General features: G+C 44.8%; 1 protein-coding gene across 1 annotated transcript in view; it reads right to left on the bottom strand.

Annotated features, from left to right (window-relative positions):
• The window catches only part of LOC126191340 (cytochrome P450 6k1-like), a 64,444-nt gene extending 54,730 nt beyond the window's left edge, over positions 1-9,714 (bottom strand). The window contains exon 1 of the mRNA XM_049932175.1: positions 9,601-9,714. The gene's annotated coding sequence lies outside the window, so the exon portion shown is untranslated. The remainder of the gene's footprint in view (positions 1-9,600) is intronic.
• Positions 9,715-22,743: the final 13,029 nt, after the last annotated feature.

Raw genomic sequence — 22,743 nt, 5'->3', positions numbered from 1 at the left:
ATTCCATCTTTATGTCGGGCTACATGAGCGGGAAATAGTGGCGTTTTGTAGCACATGTGTTTCGGGACGGTTTTCTCGAGTTATCACCAATACTGTGGACGTACCGATCTGTGTCGTGTGTGTTCCCTATGTGCCTTTGCTATTAGCGCCAGTTTTGTGTAGTGCCACGTTGTGTGGCACCACATTCGGCAATTATCCTTAATTTATGAGCATAAGTGTACTTCGAGACTATGCCATCAGCAAGCAAAGGCGTGGTTACAGTGTTCTGGGATGTTCAAAGTGTGGGTCCGCAGCTCGTGGTCTTGCTGTAGCGTTCTCGCTTCCCCCGCCCGGGTTCCCGGGTTCGATTCCCGGCGGGGTCAGGGATTTTCTCTGCCTCGTGATGTCCTTAGATTAGTTAGGTTTAAGTAGTTCTAAGTTCTTGGGGACTGATGACCATAGATGTTAAGTCCCATAGTGCTCAGAGCCATTTGAATCAAAGTGTGGTACATTTGGAATTCATACCTACAGGCACCACAATAAATCTGCAAGGTACTATTTCCTCAGAAAAATGAAAGCATGAATTCGAAGGGTTCTTTCACACTTGCAGCACCCTCTACTTCAGCATGACAACGCCAGAGCGCACGCAAGCGCTGCGACACCTGCAACAATGCGCGCCTTGAGGTCACTCTCATCGATCATCCTCCATACAGTCCTGACTTGGCTCCATCTGATGTTCATCTGTTTCCAAAGCTTAAAACAACACCTTCGAAGACTTCACTTTGAAACAGATGAAGCGGTGAAAGCACAGGTGAGGATGTGGCTCCGTCAAAAGAGTCAAACATTATACAGTGAAGAAATCAACAAACTGGTCTCTCGCTGGAAGAAATGTGTTCGTCGCCAAGGTGGCTATGCTGAGAAGTAAACGTGTGGTCTTGAAGAATAAAAGATGTAGTATGTTTATAACGTTTGCTTTATTTTAAAAGCTTTGAGAGTTTTCACATAAAAAATTCGGAGCCATTACTTTTCAGCACGTCCTCGTAATATTCGTGAGACACTCACATCCATTGAGGAGGATAGGGAATGAATGAGCAATCGACTGTGTTCTTTCAAAGCAAGGATCCCAGCATTTGCCATAGTCGATTTAAGGAAGCAAAGCAAAACCTAAATTTGGTGGCCTGATGGGGATTTCAACGACCGTGTGTTAACTTATTAAAGAACAAATAAATGGTTAGCTCACTAACAAGAAACTGTCTGAAGAAGAGGCGCGTGTGAGTGCACAGAATGTAATGTTATACATCTGATTTGTCCACTGCAGTTGCTATTTATAGGCAACAACTGAGTGGTCGCATTACAAGAATAAGAACCAGGACATTGCATAAGTGTTGTTGCAGTACAAGACCATCCCTACCACACTTATTCTTCTGATCTAAACTTTTACCTCTATCGCTTCTTACCGAACAATCATCAAGAAAAATTCTTTGCAGACGAAAATGTCCTTTACGCTTGGATTGACGACAACTTTATCTCCGAACTAGTAGGTTTCTAAAGGTGTAGAATCCTAAAACTCCTGTACCTTAGCATTGTCAGACTGTTTTAGTGCATATGAGAGAATATATTGTTAATGGTTCATTTATGTCTTATAGCTTTCTCTTATATTCAATAAACCAGGAAGAAATTCTATAAATGTAAGCACTGCTCTAATACAAATGCATTACAACTTACCATGAAAATCTTACGACGAAAACTTACCTTAATAAATCAAAAAGTATTCGTAATGCGATCCAGCACAAAACTTCACGCATTATTAAAATTTTATCGATATTTGCTGTTTGATTGTGCTTAGTTAACAATCCCATTAGGTTCTGAGTTAGAATCCTCGTGCGACACAAAATTTATATCACCTCATTTCAATTTTAAAAATGTGATCTTTTGTTATTAGTCCACAGCTCGTGGTCTCGCGGTAGCGTTCTCGCTTCCCGAGCACGGGTCCCGGGTTCGATTCCCGGCGGGGTCAGGGTTTTCACCAGCCTCGAAATGACTGGGTGTTTAGATGACTGGGTGTGACTGGGTGTTGTTGTGTCGTCTTCATAATCATCATTCATCCCCATTACGGTCGGAGGAAGGCAATGGCAAACCACCTCCATTAAGGCCTTGTCTAGTACGGCGGTGCGGGTCTCCCGCATCGTTCCCCTACGCTCTGTAAAGGAGTATGGGACTTCATCATCATCATTTGTTATTAAGGAATGAAGAAACTATATTTACGATATTTCGTGATCACTTAACAGCGGCAGTAGTTTAATGGATAGGAGTCCTGGGTCTTGGTCAACTACAAAAATTTTCTTCGTGTAATTTCACGTAGAGACCTGTTAACTGATACTGGCCAAAAATGAGAAATTCCTCGTTTGGTTATGCCTAGTCAGCAGTGACGATCAGCCCTTTGTTCAAGTCTCGATCAAGGACGAAAACTTTGTGTAGTTAGTTATCATTGGCTATAGGTGCTGGGTTTGAATAGTATCTAGAACAAAACAGTTCCGGACGTCCATTTAAGTGTAAACACGCTCACGAATACCTGAGATAATTAATCTCAGTCTGAGGTAGATAACAAAGGCGATAGGTGACTTTCAAACTGCACATCTGCTCGTAAAGCCACGTGTCGCTAGTGAGTACAGTGAAATTGTTAGTAATGAGCTGTTGATATTGAGGTTTCATAGAGCGCTTGACGCCATTAATCACTTTTTATTTTTATTTTAGTAATTCGTTAGTTCAGATACCTTGCCAAGCGAACGACGTTTTTGGAAACCATTTAGAGAGCAAGAATACTTGGAATTTTCATAGAACTGTATCGGTACAGTATCAGACAGGAGCCCGGTGCGGTACACAAGGCACTCGCTGTAGCCAATCGACGCAGCATTTTGCCATACCAACAGCTCCCTCCAATGGCGACCCAGCTCTCCTGGCAATGACCGGCCTTCAGGAAGTTCCGATAGCAGTGAAGTACGTGGAAGTACTTGTATTCCGCATTACAAATATTCAGTGTTGAGGACAAAGATGTGGAGCACAAAAGGAAAAAAATTAAAAGCATCGTTCAATGTAATACTGACTATTAATCGACCGCGACTGTTTCAAAAATATGAAAAGGTTTTCAAATACCGCTAACAGTCGCAAAATTTGGTGACAACTAAATTATTTTATTTCTTTATCGACAGGTGTCGAGGTGATACCTCTTAATCAAACTATATTGGCATTACAGAAACATTTAACACGTGTTTATACAGATATTAAAGCTTCTTTACATGTCTGCTTTGATAATCCTGTAGAGAGAGAGAGAGAGAGAGAGAGAGAGAGAAGGCTAACCTAGTAAGAGACGATGTCACTTTGTGTACTGGTCTTCTGTCAATATCATAATTTTTATAAAGTACTCACTCACTTTGTTCCTGTGGCGTTGATGTTTTTTTGTGATGTGTTGAGGCATCTTTATTTTCATGGCTCTTTTCGACTTATTCACCACTGTTCACAGACTTTACAGCGGTGTCTTTAAAGCACGATACACACAAAAAATAAAAATCAGCAGTGTTACGCCTTAGACAAGTATGTTCCGAGTAAGTTATTAAGAGATGGGAAAGACCTTCTGTCGTTTAACAGCCTGGTAAAAACGTACTATGTAAACAATGACAGCGACATTACAGATTCAAGAGAAGTCAAAACCTACCAGACAAACAAAAGCTGAACGAAGCGACATTGAGCCTAAGGAGATTAATGAGAGAAATGTTCAATGACACTGAAAGTAAAATTTTGTGAACTGATCTGACTAGATCCCTAAAATGTTTTCGTCTTACGTGAAATCAGTACGCGGTCGAAATTATCTATCCAATCACTCAGTGTCCATACAGGCATCGAAATGGAAGATTTCAGGGAGAAGGCCAAAATACTGAATTCGATCTTCCGAAACTCTTTCCCTGCGGAAAATCGTAATACGGTCTCTCCCTTCACCTATCGTACGAACGGCGAAATGGCACATATTTAGATAGCCGATCTCTCAATAGAAAAGCAACTACAATGTCTTAATCGTGGAATGGCATCAGAAGCAGATGTGATACCTGTAAGGTTCCACAAAGCTTATGCGATAGAACTTGCACCCGTTTTAGCAACAGTTTATGGTAGGTCGCTGTAGCAACGAAGAGTACCATGCGTCTGATAAAAAGAGTAGGTCATTCCCGTTTTCAAGGGTTGTAGGACAGATGCACACAATTATAGACCTATATCGTTGACGTCCATCTGTTGAGAATTATGGAACATACCTTACGATCAAGAATTATGAATGTTCTCCAAAGAGAACGTAAATCTTCTCCACTGTACCAAAAAGAGCTTAGAGAACATGCATGGAAGTTATGTTGTGTTGGCTACATGCAAATCATGTGGAATGTGGTTCAGGTCTTTCGGATACTTTTCAGCATGCTGTTACCTTGCATAGATCCAAAGTGGAATGTCAGTCATCGATTTTGAATACGTCAAAAAAATCTTAAACATGTTTTAATTTAAAAGACAATAAGAAACTTGTCACAAAACATAAAAGTTCAATACAGTGAGGTGCATAATATAGTTCACAGGTCATTGTGGCAAAGCAGTAGCGAAGAATAAATTAATTTACATAACATGTTTACACTGATCAAATTACATCGATCACCTTACACTAACCACATTACACTAATCACTGTACAGAAATCAGATTGTACGCAATACTCATGGTATTTGATAAAAATAATATGCACACTTTTTCGGATCTACTAAGAAATTCGTCAAGGTAGTTAAACGTTTTGGCCATTACGTGTCGTCCTTTAGGCTCCTCTTGTATTGAAGTCTGTTGGCAATTAATTTCTTATAGCTGCTTGCAGGTTATTAAAATATTTTTTGCTGACTAATTGGCGCCTTTCTGGACAAAAGTAAGTGATGTTCAATCCTTTAAATATTAATCTTATTTATAGTGCTGACGGCACGAAATGAACTGCTGGGCTCAAAAAGATGTGTATTACTTATAACAATTTTCATAAGGAATAAGTACCAGGCGGTTTTAATTAAAATGCAGCTACTCACAGAGCTCCTGTGCAGGCTGTAATTATCGTATCGCAGTGATACTTTGTGTATTTTCTAATGCGTTAATGCGGAACCGATTTACACTGGACGAAAAGAGGTTCAAATTTAGGCCTGCATGTTCAAAATTTGGGCTGTAGGTAATTTCGTCGACGTCTCCGGTACTCATGTTGAACAAACTGTGTAAACAGCAAAAAATGGTTCAAATGGCTCTGAGCACTATGGGACTCAACATCATAGGTCATAAGTCCTCTAGAACTTAGAACTACTTAAACCTAACTAACCTAAGGACATCACACACACCCATGCCCGAGGCAGGATTCGAACCTGCGACCGTAGCAGTCCCACGGTTCCGGACTGCAGCGCCAGAACCGCTAGACCACCGCGGCCGGCTGTAAACAGCAATTAGCAATAAAATCAACTTTATGAACTTCTCACTTGTTTGACCATTTATGTACACTTCCCATTCCTAATCCATTACATATGGAAACATTTCCATACACCTTTCTTGCATTCACAGCCGAAAATTTGCGCCTGTGGCCAAAACTGGACTAATTTTTTTCCAGCGTAAATCTGTTTCGCATTAGCACATTAGAATATCTATAAAGTTTCGTTGCTATACGATAATTACAACCTGCACTGGACCTTTATGAGTAGCTGCATTTTAATTATAACCGCCCGGTTTAGTGGGAAGCAGCGGTCACTATGCCCAGTTCTTCAAACAGGCCCATGCAGGTCATTTTTCATTTCGCGTTCACAAGTAATTCTTACTACACGCTTTTGGACGCGGAGAATTCTAGCTTGGTTTGAACAAAATGAAAGAAAGCGCAGAAAGCTCTCTTTTTAATTTTTGTGTCACCTACGTATACCAAGATCTGCGTTGCAAATGAAGGATTTAATAATGAATGGCATATTATCTGAGAGATTCTGCAACTGTTCAGCTATTTTAAAAAATATTTAGTGTTACTGTCTTAGCTGCACATGTTCACACTGGATCGCTAGTTTCGATCATAAGCCATGATCACCTTCTGATCTGATTAATCACGATACTCGCGATGTACTGTATAACTATGCAGGGTGGTCTTGTGTTGCGGGGTAGGTTCTGCTGAGAAATGGTTGTTAAGAAAAAAATTGGATATGTTGCGCCATTACCGATGTGATTAGCATGGAGGTTAGCCAATCAGGCCGTTGCGCGCAGAAATTCAAGTAGCCGGCCAGAGACGTTGTCGCCTAACGCCTTCTTCATATGGTTTCCTAATACCGAACAAGAGAGCGATACAAAAATCGGATATGGGACTGTAGTAAGGATCGAACCGAAGCTAAAGGCTGAGCAATCTTGTGTGCTATCATCTACACTTGAACAATTGACACTAATTGTATCTGGCGGGCCGCTTGAATTGGCGCGTGCAACGGCCTGATTGGATAAGTTCAATGCTTATTAACTCGGGAACGGCGCAACGAATCGAATTTTTTTCTGAACAGTTATTATTTCTCAGTATAACCTACCCTGAAACCCCCTTACAAGGTAATCATACTGTTTCTGACCACCCTGTATAAAGGGGGTGCCTCTCTTAATAGTCGTTAGGTACATGTTCTCTGGTCTTTAAGCAGATATTTGCAATTTCATTTTTGCATCGTGTAGCTGGAGTGAGCCCACACAAATAGTGCTCAACATATCTTTCATGCGACACCCAGTGTGGACGGAAAGTGTCGGTTTGTTTCCCATTACAAACAAAATGATCATTAAGTCGGAATTTTACGTGCTCATTCGATGGAGTGGTCCCAGCTTAGTCTAGTCCGATATTTGTTTCGTCGATCTGTATTAATAGGGACAGTTAAGAACGAAGAATAACCAGCACTCAAGCAGTAATAGCACTGCCCTGACATGCGCTGACTGCTATAGCCAGCCGGCCGGAGTGGCCGAGCGGTTCTAGGCGCTACAGTCTGGAAGCGCGCGACCGCTACGGTCGCAGGTTCCAATCCTGCCTCGGACATGGATGTGTGTGATGTCCTTAGGTTAGTTAGGTTTAAGTAGTTCTAAGTTGTAGGGGACTGATGACCTCAGAAGTTAAGTTTCATAGTGCTCAGAGCCATTTGCTGTCGCCAAGATGCTGCATTACTGACTCGCTGCTGGATTGCTGCTTATTCTTCGTGATTTGCTCTCCCTGTTAATACATACCGATAAAACGAATATCGGACTATACTAATTTGGTTGCGCTGTATCGTTTGGGCAAGTAAAATTCCGATTTAAAAATAATTCTGTTTGTAATAGGAAGCAAGCCGACGCTTTCTGTTGTCACTGGGTGTCGCATAAAAGACGTGATGGTTCAAATGGTTCAAATGGCTCTGAGCACTATGGGACTTAACTGCTCAGGTCATCAGTCCCCTAGAACTTAGAACTACTTAAACCTAACTAACCTAAGGACATCACACACATCCATGCCCGAGGCAGGATTTGAACCTGCGACCGTAGCGGTCGCGCGGCTCCAGACTGTAGCGCCTAGAACCGCTCGGCCACTCCGGCCGGCAAAGACGTGATGACCTGCAGTTGTTTGGGCTGAGTCCAGCTACACAATGCAAAAACGAAATTGCAAATACCTCCTGAAACACCAGAGAACATGTGCCTGACAATTGTTAGAAGAGACACCCGGTATGAATAAGAACATAAACTACAATTACTGTAATTGTTAATAAGAGAACTATAATATGGTCATGAGAGAGTGATAACTCTTCCATTAATGCTGAATCTCCACCTAGTAATGATAAATTTGATCATGTTGTCAATTAAACGTTCCATTAGAGGTTCAGGTCGTGGTTAATCAGATCTGAAGATGATCTAGCTTATGACCAAAACTAGTAATCCGGTGTCAATATGTACAACTTAGAATCTAGTAATTAATATTTAAAATATGACTATTTGTTTATGATGTTCGGCAGTTCTGCGGTATGCTCCTCCAAGCTAAATTTACTATCGAGTAGTAATCGCAAGAACTTAACGCTGTCAGCCTCTTCTGTACGCTTCTCGTCACATTGTAGGTATATGTGGGGGGGGGGGGGGGGGACGACATTCTTCCAAGTCTTTACTGAATACAGCATCTTTTTCCAGGGTTTTAATGACAAATGGCAATGAATCATTTACTAATGCGCACGAAAATTTCATTATTCCATAATTGTAAAACTATACTCGATTTACTTTTATTGCATTGTTCGTATCATCTGTAAACTAAACAAATTTGGCATCTGGCAGTGTTAGTGACTTAAGTTAGGTTTAAGTAATTCTAAGTCCTAGGAGACTGATGACCTCAGATGTTAAGTCCGATAGTGCTCAGAGCCATATGGACCATTTTAAATCGGTTACTGCTGCTACAATGGCAGGTTATCAAGATTTAAGTGAGTCTGAAAGTAGTGTTATAATCGGCGCACGAGCGATTGGACACAGCATCTCCGAGCAAGCGGAGAAGTGGGGATTTTCCCCTACGACCATTTCATGAGTGCACCATGAATTGCTGCAGATTTCAATGCTGGACCATCGACAAGTGTCAGAGTGCAAACCATTCAACGAAACATAATCGTAATGGGCTTTCGGAACCAAAAGTCCACTCTTGTACCCTCGATGACTGCACGATAAAAAGCTTTACGCCTCGTCTGGGCCCGTCAACAGCGACATTGCCTAGATGATGGCTGGAAACATGTTGCCTGGTAGGACGAGAGTCGTTTCAAATTGCATGTGGCGGATGGACGTGTACGGGTATGGAGACAACCTCACGAATCCATGGATCCTACATGTCAGCAGGGGATTGTTCAAGCTGGAGGAGGCTCTGTTATGGTGTGGAGCGTGTGCATTTGCAGTGATATGGGACCCCTGACAGGTGACAAGTATGTAAGCATTCTGTCTGATCACCTGCAGCCATTCATGTCCATTGTGCATTCCGACGGACTTGGGCAATTGCAGCAGGGCAATGCGACAGCCCAAACGCCCAGAATTGCTACAGAGTGGCTCTTCTGATTTTAAGCATTTCCGCTGGCCACCAAACTCTCCAGACATGAACATTATTGAGCATATCTGGCATGCCTTGCAACGTGCTGTTCAGAAAAGAATCTCTACCCCGTCGTACGCCTACGGATTTAAGGGCAGCCGTGGAGAATTCATGGTGTCAATTCCCTCCGGCTCTACTTCAGATATAAGACGAGTCCATACCACGTCGTGTTGCTGCACTTCTGCGTGCTCGCGTGGTCGTATACGACATTAGGGGCCCTACGCGAATGTAAAATTAGAGAGATTAGAGCGCGCACGGAGGCTTTCAGACAGTCGTTCTTCCCGCGGACCATACGTGACTGGAACAGGAAAGGGAGGTAATGACAGTGGCACGTAAAGTGCCCTCCGCCACACACCGTTGGATGGCTTGCGGAGTATAAATGTAGAAGTAGATGTACACGATATTGGGCAGATGTACCAGTTTCTTTGGCTCTTCAGTGTAGATCAAAAGCGTGCCATTGTGCCCAGTGCGGGCGGTGGGAGATTTGTCATACCTGGGGACGTGCGAGGGCGTCGCAGGGTCGTCCGAAGACGGCGGAGGCCGCGATGTCGATGGCGAAGCGCGTGGCGTAGTCGTGCACGTCGACGATGCCGGCGGCGCGGCGCAGCGACTGCGCGAGGCGGCCCGCCACGGCGGCCAGGCTGGGGAAGGCGGCCTCGGTGCGCGCGTCGCCGAACACGGCCGCCGCCAGCCGGCCGCGCAGGGACGCCCAGCGCCCGTCGCCGCCCGGCATCAGCGACAGGTCGTTGGCGCGCAGCTGTGTGCACACGCGCGGTACTCGTAGCGACTGGCTCTTGTGGTCAGGTCACTCTGACTGTCCGAAGGCTTACCTACCGGAGTGGCCGAGCGGTTCTAGGCGCTACAGTATGGAACCGCGCGACCGCTACCACCGCAGGTTCGGATCCTGCCTCGGGCATGGATGTGTGTGATGTCCTTAGGTTAGGTTTAAGTAATTCTAAGTTCTAGGGGACTGATGACCTCAGCAGTCAAGTCCCATAGTGCTCAGAGCCATTTGAACCTTTTTTTTTTTTTTTTTTTTTTTTTGCAACAAATCGTTCGAATGTCTCTAAGCACTATGGGACTTAACATCTGAGGTCATCACTCCCCTAGACTGAGAACTACTTAAACCTAACTAATCTAAGGACATCACACACATCCAAGCCCGAGGCAGGATTCGAACCTGCGACCGTAGCAGCAGCGCGGTTCCGGACTGAAGCGCCTAGAACCGCTCGGCCACAGCGACAGGCTTACGCGCAACAGATTTCTGTGTTCGGTTTCCGTACAGGAAGATGTATAACAGACACAATGTTATTGTTGTTGTGGTCTTCAGTCCTGAGACTGCTTTGATGCAGCTCTCCATGCTACTCTATCCTGTATAAGCTGCTTCATCTCCCAGTACCTACTGCATCCTACATCCTTCTGAATCTGCTTAGTGTATTCATCTCTTGGTCTCCCTCTATAATTTTTACCCTCCGCCCTCCAATGCTGAATTTGTGATCCCCTGCTGCCTCAGAACATTTCCTACCAACTGGTCCCTTCTTCTTGTCACGTTGTGCGACAAACTCCTCTTCTCCCCAATTCTATTCAATACCTCCTCATTAGTTATGTGATCTACCCATCTAATCTTCAGCATTCTTCAGTAGCACCACATTTCGAAAGCTTCTATTCTCTTCTTGTCCCTACTATTTATCGTCTATGTTTCACTTCCATACATGGCTACACTCCATACAAATATTTTCAGAAACGACTTCCCGACACTTAAATCTATACTCGATGTTAACAAATTTCTCTTCTTCAGAAACGCTTTCCTTGCCATTGCCAGTCTAAATTTTACATCCAACAGACACAATATTTGTTATGAAAACTGTGCAGAGATTTATCGAATAACCACCTCAGCATTTCTTGATCAGGAAAAAGCCTCCAATAAAGCCAACATAGCGAAATTGTGGAGGATAATGAAAAAAGGGAGTAATCAGTCCAATTAGCAAATACTCTATTAATCTATACGAACACGCAACGATCATTTTAGATGTAATTTCAGAGCTGGCGGCACCTTTCGTCACTAACGTGGTGATCAGACAATGCTGTAGCATCTCGCTCATACTTTTCAACATAAACAGAATTATACAGGGTGATTCACGAAAGCCGCGAGGGATTAGCCGAGCCCTGAAGGCGCTGCAGTCATGGACTGTGTGGCCGGTCCCGGCGGAGGTTCGAGTCCTCCCTCGGGCATGGGCGTGTCTGTGTGTCCTTAGGATAATTTAGGTTAAGTAGTGTGTAAGCTTAGGGACTGATGACCGTAGCAGTTAAGTCTCACAAGATTTCACACACATTTGAACATTTTTTTATTCACGAAGATATGCAAATTTTTTAATGTTATCCTACAAGTAAAGCTAAAGAAAAAAGTTTACATAAACATAGGTCCGCAAACGTTTACTTACGGAGTTACGGCTAATAAAAGATTTTGCCTGAAATTTAGCAGCTTCGCTAATATGAAGCCCTCGCAGAACCGTACGAGGTTAAAGTAAAGCACAATTTCTATTTATTTTGTTGTTATTTGTCTGGTGAGTTTAATAAAACATGAGGACAAAGTCAATACACGTGAGGCATTACTTGATCGCGTTCCGAATCCAATAGACGAAATTAAGAACAACCCCGTGAAACTGAAACGATCAACAAAATTTGTTCATACACGGGCAGTTAAATGCAATGAACTTGGTGGAGACATTTTTGAACATTTATTGTGAATGTGTTGTGAAATGGTATGTTCGCTGTACAACTTCGTTAACACAAAGCTTTGTTTTTTCCAGTTTAACATGAATTCATGTGTGCTATGGTATACAGTTACTACCATCATTTTTTCAAAATTAAATTCTCTACAACTTCCGTTGAAAACTTTGTGCAATTGTCTGGAATTAAAAAAAAAACAAATTGGGCCAAGTAGTTAATAAATTACTTCTTAAATTCTCTGGATGTTGTGGACGTGGTTAATATGTGTCTCAATTCACAGTAGCTGCTGGATCAAAATGGTGTCTGTTCACACGGCATCTAAAACTAAAACTAAACTAAACTCCTCCCGAACAGGCTATGAAGGCCCAACGGTGCCGACCAGCCGCCGTTTCATCCTCAGCCCATAGGCGTCACTGGATGCAGATATGGAGGGGCATATGGTCAGCACCCGCTCTCCCGGCCGTATGTCAGTTTTCGAGGCCGGAGCCACTACTTCTCAATCAAGTAGCTCCTCAGTTTGCCTCACAAGGGCTGAGTGCACCCCGCTTGCCAACAGCGGTCGGCAGACCAGGTGGTCACCCATTCGACAGCGCTTAACGTCGGTGATCTGACGGGAACCGGAGTTACCACTGCGGCAAGGCCGTTGGCACACACGGCAGATAAAAATTTTCAAACCGCTGTAGAATTAACACCACTGGTCAGAATGACGTCAAATTGCAACTGAATATTATCGGAGAAGGGAAAAAATTGGGTTCAGCCTCCAGTTGTAGTTGTCCCATGTGCTTGTGTCTGGCCTGGCGATTTGAGCAGCGTGTCCCTCGTATGAAAAAGTAATAGCTTCAATTTGGCAACAGTCATGGATGAAATTACAGTGAAATCCAGATCTTTAGTTGCTTACAGGCGTTGATAAATATCAACGAGGACAGCTGAAAATGTGTGCTCCAACCGGGCCGGAAGATTGTGGCAGGGGCACTACAAACGTAGTGTGTGGACAGTAAGTTGGAAATGTGGGTGTCGCGGGAAGCGTGCCAGAGATAAGTCTCTGCAGTCGCACTATCCTCTGTGTCCTCGATGGCTCAGTCGGATAGAGTGTCTGCCATGTAAGTAGAAGATCCCGGGTTCGTGTCCCTCTCAGGGCACACATTTTCAACTGTCCTAGTTGATATTTATCAACACCTGTAAGCAGCTAAAGGTCTGGATGTCATTGTAACTTCATTCTTCGAGACCTGCATGATCACCAATGGTGTCTGCTCTTCCGGACATGTCCAAAAGAACAGATACCGTCTTCATACAAGTTATCAGGGAGATGTGATTTGATTGAGTGCTTTAAATTATAAGGTTTTGTAAGTTATTTGACTTTTAAAAATAATTTTTATGTTCAGTGTGTCATTATTCTTGACGATCAAAAAATAGTTTTTTTTTTTTTTTGCCTAGTACGTTGTGCACTAAGTCGCCAAGTCGCTTTATTTAGTTACACTGAAGCGCCAGGGAAAGTGGTATAGGCATGAGCATTCACATACACACATGTAAACGGGCAGAATACGGCGCTGCGGTCGGCAACGCCTATATAAGACAACAAGAGTCTGGCACAGTTGTCCACAACCACAGGTGGAAACACAAGCGACCAAAGACACTGCTAGCTAGGGCATAACCACCTATGGTAAACTAACATACGCAAACAGCGACAAACGTCGGTAAGCCCCTGCATATCAGCAACACTGACTGGCAACTACCAGCTGCTATTAGAGCCGACCAACAGGCCACAGCAGGGACACCGACGAGCTCGCCCACAGACGCACGAACAATTTGCCAACACTCCCTCACACTGTATATGACCTATCGGACACAAGACCGATAACAAACCCAACTGTTGCAGGTTGCAGGACGCTGAACGAGGACTCTGTACCAGCACCCAGCGCCAGCCGCCGAGCAGCACAAACGCACAACGTCAAGGTATCGACATGCATGATACCCACTACTAACAAAGCCTATCCTTGCACAACCTATCGCAGGCAGCAAGACAACCGCTACTGCTCTTGCCGCCCGACCTAACTTTCGCAGAGGTTTTTTTCCCTTGGCTCTTGCCTTGGCACTTTTTTTTTCCTCTGCCCTTCAAACCGCTACCCTTCGTCAGATTTCGACCAATCTATCTCCAGATGAGCGCGTATTAATGTTTAATCCTAACCAGACGTACGCAAACATCGCAGTACCCACATCCTGCGACACCTCACTTTAGTGAATACTAACCCTTATGCAGAGATGGCAGTAGACCTTTTGTGTTGGCCATCATGCCGGTGTGGGCGTGGAGGGGCTCCACCTCTATATATAAAAAAAAAAAAAGGCACAGTTGTCTGATCGGTTACTGCTGCTACAATGGCAGGTTATCAAGATTGAAGTGAGTTTGAATGTGCTGCTATAGTCGGCGCACGAGCGATGGGATGAAGCATCTCCGAGGTAGCGATGAAGGGGGGATTTTCCGTACGACCATATCCGGAATCCGGTAAAACATCAAACCTCCGACATCGCTGCGGCCGGAAAAAGATCCTGCAAGAACGGGACCAACGACGACTGAAGAGAATCGTTAACGTGACACAAGTGCAGCGCTTCCGCAAACTGCTGGTGATTTCAATGCTGGGCCATCAACAAGTATCATCATGCGAACCATTCAACGATACATCGTTGTTATGGGCTTTCGGAGCCGAAGGCCCACTCGTGTACCCTTGGTGACTGCAGGATACGGGCTTTACGCCTTGCCTGGATCCATCAACACCGACATTGGACTGTTGATGACTGGAAACACGTTGCCTGGTCGGATCAATCTCGTCTCAAATTGTATCGAGTGGATGGACGTGTAGGGGTATGGAGACAACCTCACGAATCCATGGACCCTGCATGTCAGCAGGGGACTGTTCAAGCTGGTGGAGGCTCTGTATTGGTGTAGGCTGTGTGCAGTCGGAGTGATATGGGACCCGTGATATGTCTAGATACGACTCTGGCAGGTGATATGTACGTAAGCATCCTGTCTGATCACCTGCATCCATTTATGTCCATTGTGCATTCCGACGGACTTGGGCAATTCCAACAGGGCAATACGTCAACCCATACCTCCAGAATTGCTACAGAGTGGCTCCAGGAACACTCTTCTGAGTTTAAACACTTCCGCTGACGCCAAACTCTACAGACATGAATATTATTGAGCATATCTGGTATACCTTGCAACGTGCTGTTCAGAAGAGATCTCGACCCCCTCGTACTCTTACGGATTTATGGACAGCCCTGCAGGATTCATAGCATCAGTTCCCTCCACTACTGCTTCAGACATTAGTTGAGTCCATGGCATGTCGTGGTGCCACACTTCTGCATGTTCGCGGGGGCCCTACGCGATATTAGGCAGGTGTACCAGTTTCTTTGGCTCTTCAGTGTATCTGGGCCCCCCAAGCTTATCATCTTACGGGGTCAAATCTTCTTACATGTGTTTTGGTTAGTTGTACTTTGAAGCTAAGCTTTTATTTAACGTAGGTGATGTTCATCAGCCGCCTGTCTGTGTCTTCGTTCCACCAATGTTTTACATCCCACACGACGATAAAGTATTTACTGTTGCCGCCTTGTGGCGTGATCTGAAGCTGAAAATCCGTTGGCCGCTGAACTTCTTTACAATCAGGTGTAAGTGTGGCGGTTGCCTTGGGTAGTTTCCTTATTATCTTGCAGCGATTTATTACAACTGTTTTGTCTAGGCTGCTGGCGCTTAATCTGGCGAGTTACTCGTAAATTTTTACTTGTTTTACTTAAAAATTACGTCTCAGTTCATCATGCTACCATTGTATATTTGTGCCTCGAGGAGCGAGCCCATTAGGTGCGTAGAAAAGGAGTAGTGTGATGAGCAGCGTATCTGGGCTGCGCTAAGTAATTTCGAGGCCGTTCGTCTGCACCACACTGCCCGATGAGTGATGGTTTCATAAAAGTAACATATAATTAGATACTTCCTAATTGAGTCTCACTCACCCAGTACACCAGTATGAAGACATGCAGCCGCGCGGAGTGGCCGTGCGGTTTGAGGCGCCATGTCACGGATGCGCGGACCCTCCCGCCGGAGGTTCGAATCCTACCTCGGGAATGGGTTGAGCCGTGCATGGCTAGTGTTCCCGCCATCATCTTTTTACACCCTGTTTTTAACGTACTTCCACCTCACTACGTTAATTTAAATTACTTCTGTCACTGAGTTGCTGCTTTTCCTGATCGTGAGCGGCGTTAGCAGCGCGTATCGATATATCCCCTCTCGTAGTATCTTGCTCGACTGCTATTACTTACCGGACGTTGTCTGTCGTAGGGAGTTGGTCGCGAGTTCGGGTCTGCCAGTCAGTTGGAACGCGTCTGGAGCGCAGTCCGGACCTGCCAGTCGGGGAGTTGCAATGCGGCACTAGTGCAGTCGGGTTGGAGCAACAGTGAGTCCTGCATCAACATGGCTCGCCCGACCATTGCCGCCACGCATCGCTTGAGCCGGGCTACGGTCTTGGTGGATCGTCGGTCGGTCGTCCAACCGCACGACGCGTTTTGGCTCGCCGATCGTTCATGCGTCGGCTGTGTGTGTGTGTGTGTGTGTGTGTGTGTGTGTGTGCGCGCGCAAGACTCCCGATTTGTCCTCGTGTGTGATTAGTTACTGTTGAGTATCGTTCAGGTCTTCGTGCAAGTTTTTGTCTAACTGTATGTGTAGTTGGTGTCATTTCCATTGATAACTTGTGTTAAATGTTGTCGGCGTACTGGCAATGAGTCGGTCGGTTGTTGCGGATTTAGGCGGCGGTGCAATTAACTATTTTGATCGAGTACGATTTGAGTGCACCAGTGGAATTTTCTGTCTTTGGCCGTTAGTGTTCCGGTTACCTGCCCTGGCCACTATGGTAATTTCAGGCAGCGTCCTTTCCTCACCTGTTGTCGCTGTCCAACATGGTTTGTAATTTTGACAGCTAATATGTATTCCATTATGGACTGTCAGGTTTGTAACATTGCCAGTTGGGGTTCTCATGTAATGATTGACGGGAAGAAAGTTTTTGTGTCGGTCGGTCGGTGGCTGCCCCCTGGTTGGCTTCCGACGGATCAAGTATGGTTGGGCTCACCACCTGTGTCACCTATGTGAACGAGGGTAGACCGACCTCCCTGGAGGCCTTCTGAGTGCCACCGGTGTTTAATTATCTGTTGTCAGCTATTTTAAATTTTAGCCTTATGGTTACTGTTTGTTTCTTAAAATTTTGCAAATTAATTTTTAAATTTATCTTTCAAGCTTAAACACTGCGGCCTTCTGCCTTCAAGGGGGGTAGGACGTCAAACGGGCCGACTTGGAGCAGGGGAGTCACCACAGGGCATTTTATTTTCTACTGTCTATACTTTTACAAATAAATTCATAAAACTTTGTCAGCATGACCAGGAAGGATTCAGGATTCACAATCATAGCAGTGGAAGTGCAAAAATATAACAAAATAAATTTTTTTAGATACGAAACTCCATCATTTTTTCACTTACTGTTGGCTGCATTTGTTGCTATAAGTACATTTTTCTTCACAAGTAAGAGAGATTCTTTGATGAATTTTGCACAGCATATAAACCATACTTACAGGTGTATGAAACTCAAGAATTTTCCAAATATATTAAAAACTGTGGTAAAAATTGAGATAATTAACTACAAAATTTGATTTTTTCTAAACATAAAGTTTAAAACGTAACAGCTCGTACATTTTTTTAAAAATTAAATAGATTCTAGAGTTTCAGACACCTGTAAGTATGGTTTGTATGCTGTGCAAAATTCATCGAACAGTCTCTCTTACTTATGAAGAAAAGTGTACCTATAGCAACAAATGCAGCCAATAGTAAGTGAAAAAATGATGAAATTTAACATGTAAAAAAAATTATTTTGTTATGTTTTTGAACTTCCGCTGCTACGAGTGTGAATTCAGAATCCTTGCTGGTCACGCTGACAAAGGTTTATGAATTTACTTGTAAAAATATAGACAGTGGAAATTAAAATGTCCTCTGGTGCCTCTCCTGCTCCAATTCAGCCCGTTTGACGTCCTACCTCCTTGAGGATTTTATGGTAATATATTTTGAATTTTGAAGTTTGATTGGGGTCTTTAGCCACTGGTATTGCACCTTGCATATGTTGTTTCTTTAAATTATTTTATTGCTATCTTAACTGGATTTTTATGTTGTTAAGATTTCTTTTTGGAGGCCTTCAGCATGGAAAGAGTTGCTAAATTACAATAAATGACAATTAGAAGCAGAAACTGACTTCAACCCTTAGCCCTTTCCACAATCCTATTACCTGTTTTGCCCAGTGGGTGTATCACGGGTGTGTGTGTTGTTCTTAGCATAAGTTAGTTAAGTCTAGGGACCGATGACCTCCGCAGTTTGGTTCCTTAGGAATTCACGCACATTTGAACATTTTGAAGGCAGACTTAGAGAAAGTTTTTGACAATGTTGACTGGAATACTCTATTTCAAATTCTGAAGGTGGCGCAGGTAAAATACAGGGAGCGAAAGGCTATTTAAAATTTGTACAGAAACCAGGTGGCAGTTATAAAAGTCGAGGGACATGAAAGGGAAGCAGTGGTTGGGAAGGGAGTGAGACAGGGTTGTAGCCTCTCCCCGATGCTATTCCATCTGTATATTGAGCAAGCAGTAAAGGAAACAAAAGAAAAGTTTGGAGTAGGTGTTAAAATCCATGGAGAAGAAGTAAAAACTTTGAGGTTCGCCGATGACATTGTAATTCTGTCAGAGACAGCAAAGGACTTGGAAGAGCAGTTGAACGGAATGGGCAGTGTCTTGAAAGGAGGGTATAAGATGAACATCAACAAAAGCAAAACGAGGATAATGGAATATAATCGAATTAAGTCGGGTGATGCTGAGGGAATTAGATTAGGAAATGAGATACTTAAAGTAGTAACGGAGTTTTGCTATTTGGGGAGCAAAATAACTGATGATGGTCGAAGTAGAGAGGATATAAAACATAGACTGGCAATGGCAAGGAAAGCATTTCTGAAGAAGAGAAATTTGTTAACATCGAGTATAGATTTAAGTGTCAGGAAGTCGTTTTTGAAAGTATTTGTATGGAGTGTAGCCATGTATGGAAGTGAAACATGGACGATAAATAGATTGGACAAGAAGAGAATAGAAGCTTTCGATATGTGGTGCTACAGAAGAATGCTGTAGATGGGTAGATCATGTAACTAATGAGGAGGTATTGAGTAGAATTGGGGAGAAGAGGAGTTTGTGGCACAACTTGACAAGAAGAAGGGACCGGTTGGTAGGACATGTTCTGAGGCATCAGGGGATTACAAATTTAGCATTGGAGGGCAGCGTGGAGGGTAAAAATCGGAGAGGGAGACCAAGAGATGAATACACTAAGCAGATTCAGAAGGATGTAGGCTGCAGTAGGTACTGGGAGATGAAGAAGCTTGCACAGGATAGAGTAGCATGGAGAGCTGCATCAAACCAGTCTCAGGACTGAAGACCACAACAACAACAACAACAACAACATCTTAATTGGATTTTTATATTGTTAAGATTTCTTGTCGGAGGCTTTCGGCCGTGAAAGAGTTGCTAAATTACAATCAGAGACAATAAGAAGCAGAAGCTGACTTCAACCCTTAGCCGTTTCCACAATCCTATTACCTGTTCTGCCCAGCGGGTTTAGCGGGCGTATCATGAGTGTGTGTGTTGTTCTTAGCATAAGTTAGTTTCAGTAGTGTATAAGTCTAGGGACCGATGACCTCCGCAGTTTGGTTCCTTAGGAATTCACGCAGATTTGAACATTTTGAAGACACACATGAAACCAGTCTTCGGACTGAAGACCACAACAACGACAAGAATAGAAAACACGGAGCTTCCAGGCAAACTGTGTGGGAGAACGTACGCACCAAGGAGTCGCTGTCGCGGGTCCTCAGGTGCCGGTCGGCGAAGCAGGCGAAGTTGGTGTCGAGCACGGCGGCGACGACGTCCGGGTCGCGCACGAGCAGCGCCGGCGTGGTGCGCAGGAAGACGCCGGCGGCGGGCAGCGGCGCGAGGCGGCGGTAGAGGCGGGCCAGCGCCTCGCCCGGCGAGCGCCGGCGCAGCGCGGCTGCCCACGTGTCGCCCAGCGGGAACAGCCGCGGCCGCGTCGACGCCACGCCCAGCCGCGCCCAGTAGCCGTAGTAGCGCGCGCGCGCCGCCAGGAACGCCACCAGCGCCAGCGCCACCAGCGACAGCACCGCCGTAATCCACTCCATCTGGCGGCTCAGCGCGTCGTCTGCCGGGTCATCAGCGCTGCGCTCGGCGAGGGGCGAAGGCGCCTAACAGGCAAGGGCCGGTGAAAACTGTGCCGTTTACTCTGAAATGGCGTGGTCAGACCGAGGCTATGTACGACGGTCTTTTTTTTTCTTATACAGGGTGTTACAAAAATGTAAGGCCAAACTTTCAGGAAACATTCCTCACACACAAATAAAGAAAAGATGTTATGTGGACATGTGTCCGGATCCGCTTAATTTCCATGTTAGAGCTCATTTTAGTTTCTGTACTTCCTCGATTCGCCACCAATTGGCCCAATTGAAGGAAGGTAATGTTGACTTCGGTGCTTGTGTCTATCTCCTCTGGAGGGTGAGACGTGTCTAGGCTGTTGCGGGTGACTGCTTCCTTGTGTTATGACAGATCGCCTATGGGGGGGGGGGGGGGGGTGTTAAACGGTACTGATTTCGGTACTCGATACTTGTGCCATCTTGCGGGGTTTAGCGTCCTACCAATTCTAATTGTCGAACTTTGTCCCTAAGGGCATCGATTTTGTCAAAAACTCGTAGAGCCTTGTGATGGACCTTCTCTTGTACAGTGGTCCGTGGAGTGCGGTGCGGATGTCGACGTTTCTTGTCCACCATGGAGCTCCTGAGATCCATCGATAGCAAATGTTTTGCGGCGTTTGGAGTTTGTTTTAGTTGGAGACGCACGTAGTTCCCCACGAGGTGGAGCAATATAACATTGTTGGTTCCACCGTTGCCTTATCCAATTGGAGTTTAGCCTTAGCGTTGAGATCTTGACTCTTCAGGAACGGAATCAATGACCTGGCCATCTTCTGGGCTGCCGTCTTCTTGTCGTCAATATGCTGCGTAAAGAGTAATTTTTTGTCAAGGTAGACACCAAGGTACTTCACTCCCGGCGACCAAAGGATAAATTGATCAGCTATTTGGAGTCTGTCGTTCAGAACTGGTTTCCTCCTTGTGAACATAACGGCTGCCGTCTTCGTCGGGTTGATTGTTATCTTATTTTGCAGCGCCCAGCGTTCCATTACAGCAAGTTGCCGTTGCATCCTAGCGATTAGCTGGTCCAAGTGTCGTCCAGTTGTCAGAAAGGCCGTATCGTCCGCATAAAAACTCGCCGTAACAATGGGGACTGTTGGGATGTCATTTACATATAAGTGGAAAAGCAGAGGCGAAAGGACAGAGCCCTACAGAATTCCTGCGGAGATCAGTTTCATTTCGGAGTTTTTATCGTCAACTCGGATATACAGTTTCCTGTCCTGCAGAAAGCTGTCTATGAGTCAAATGTAACAATCCGCATTAGGGGTAGTGCGATGCAGTTTGACGATAAGGTTGGACCGCCACACTTTATCGTAAGCTTTTTCTATGTCGAGGAATACACCAATCGTGAAGTGCTGCTTGTTGTACCCTTCTTGTATCCGTTCGGTGATCCGTAGAAGTTGAAGTTCGGCAGATAACCTGTCCTTGAAACCGAATTGTTCGGGTCGTATAACATCATGGGCTGTAAGCGTGTCATGGAGTCTCTTCAACAGCACTCTCGCGAGCACCTTGCCAAGGGTCGACAAGAGGCTAATTGGCCGGTAACTGTTGGGCTGGCCGGCCGGAGTGGCCGAGCGGTTAAAGGCGCTACAGTCTGGAACCGCACGACCGCTACGGTCGCAGGTTCGAATCCTGCCTCGGGCATGGATGTGTGTGATGTCCTTAGGTTAGTTAGGTTTAAGTAGTTCTAAGTTCTAGGGGACTTACGACCACAGCAGTTGAGTCCCGTAGTGCACAGAGCCATTTGAACCATTTTGAACTGTTGGGTTGTGCTAGGTCTTTATCTGGCTTGGGTATTGGAACTACTCGAGCCGTCTTCCATGCCATAGGAAAGTATCCCTGCAGAAGACAGCGGTTGAAAATTCGGGTAAGGAGCACAGTTGGCTTTCTGGGCAACTGTTTCAAATAGGTGTTGCTTATGGAGTCGTTGCCTGGCGCGTTATTCCGAGTGCACGAGTATTAAAAATGTTCAAATGAAAAGATGTGAAATGTCATAGCGCTCAAATCCCCTGAAATTTGCATACGCCGCTTTTTGATAACGCTGTGAAACATTTCTTTTTTTTTTGGTCATCAGTCTACTGACTGGTTTGATGCGGCCCGCCACGAATTCCTTTCCTGTGCTAACCTCTTCATCTCAGAGTAGCACTTGCAACATACGTCCTCAATTATTTGCTTGACGTATTCCAATCTCTGTCTTCCTCTACAGTTTTTGCCCTCTACAGCTCCCTCTAGTACCATGGTAGTCATTCCCTCATGTCTTAGCAGATGTCCTATCATCCTGTCCCTTCTCCTTATCAGTGTTTTCCACATATTCCTTTCCTCTCCGATTCTGCGTAGAACCTCCTCATTCCTTACCTTATCAGTCCACCTATTTTCAACATTCGTCTATAGCACCACATCTCAAATGCTTCGATTCTCTTCTGTTCCGGTTTTCCCACAGTCCATGTTTCACTACCATACAATGCTGTACTCCAGATGTACATCCTCAGAAATTTCTTCCTCAAATTAAGGCCGGTATTTGATATTAGTAGACTTCTCTTGCCCAGAAATGCCTTTTTTGCCATAGCGAGTCTGCTTTTGATGTCCTCCTTGCTCCGT

Source organism: Schistocerca cancellata, chromosome 6 (assembly GCF_023864275.1).
Source record: "Schistocerca cancellata isolate TAMUIC-IGC-003103 chromosome 6, iqSchCanc2.1, whole genome shotgun sequence".
NCBI lineage: Eukaryota > Metazoa > Arthropoda > Insecta > Orthoptera > Acrididae > Schistocerca > Schistocerca cancellata.
This window is presented reverse-complemented; position numbering and strand designations above follow the sequence as displayed.